Raw genomic sequence first — 1,444 nt, forward strand, 5'->3', positions numbered from 1 at the left:
TCTATACCGACATCATAACCTATCAAAGGGTCGGAGACAGCTGTGTGCCCCTCCTGCGAACAGTTCATATAGACGGCAAGGATGGGGACATCGTCACTGTCAATTATGACAAGCCGCACTACGTACATGTCAGCAAGAACTATATTGAAAACATTCTGGTTGAGCTTAAAACGGATCAGAACGAAAACATTGAATTTACTTATGGTAAAACGATTGTAAAACTCCACTTTAGACCCACCAAAACCTCTCTACATATATAATAGCTGTATTATATTTATAAACATAATACAAATAAAAGTGTTATGGAGCACCATCAGCTCGACCCTAACCGTTATGTTTCATACTATGTGGATCAAGTGGGTAATGGACTACCAGGATATCATGGAGCGCCGACAATGTATGGTTCGGGGATAGGAGGTATATTCCGTAACCTCTTCAGGATGGTTTTACCGTTTATGAAGAGAGGCTTCAGCATAGCCAAACCACATTTAAAATCAGCGGCTAAAAATATAGTAAGTGAGGTTGTAGCCAATGCTATGACCCGAAGGGCGTCACCAGAGGTGGAGCATCAAGAAGGCTCGGGGCTTATGATATTGTCTCGAAGGCCAAAAAAGAGACCCCCTGGTTTAAGGCGTAGACCGGCACCTAAAAAGCGGCGGTTAACTGTTAAAAGAACCTCAGTAAGTCAAAGACGGGGTAAAGTGAGGAGGTCTGTACCAAAACAGGCTAAAAGAATACTAGGAAGTATTTTCTAAAAGAATAAGTGACATGGCTCTTTTACATCGAATGTCCTCTGAAGCTGTAAAGACAGAACTTGATCTTTTCACGGCACCGTTAACGCAGCATTCAATAGATAGATCCAGTTATGTGGAGATAGCCCCTCTCTCTGCTATTACCGATAACGGGCCTATTGAATTTTTCATACCAGGCCATGGTGACAACTATCTGGACCTCAACAACACCTTGGTGCATTTACGTCTAAAAGTGACCAAAAGAGATGGGTCTAATATTGCAGACGATGCCAAAGTGAGTCTCATTAATTACCCCTTGGCCACCATTTTCTCCCAAGTTGATGTGACTTTGGGTGAACGCCTAATCAGTCAAAGCAGCGCTACATACCCTTATAGAGCCATCATGGAGTGTTTACTAAACTACTCCGAAGACACTCTCAAAACCCAATTTAGCGCCGGGCTGTTTAGCAAGGATACTGCAGGAGCCTCTATGGAATCGACAGACCCTTCCACCGGTGCAAACAAAGGACTAGCGGCACGAGCTCGCTACTGCGCCGAATCTCGAGAGTTTCATTTGCTAGGCCCTATACACTCTGACATTTTCTTTCAAGAACGGTTACTCTTAAATTCGGTTGATTTAAGATTAAAATTAACCAGGGCCAAGGATGATTTTTGCCTGATGTCTCCCCAAGACGGGGATTTTAGTTTGAAAG

This window comes from Oncorhynchus kisutch, linkage group LG25 (assembly GCF_002021735.2).
Source record: "Oncorhynchus kisutch isolate 150728-3 linkage group LG25, Okis_V2, whole genome shotgun sequence".
NCBI classification, from domain to species: domain Eukaryota; kingdom Metazoa; phylum Chordata; class Actinopteri; order Salmoniformes; family Salmonidae; genus Oncorhynchus; species Oncorhynchus kisutch.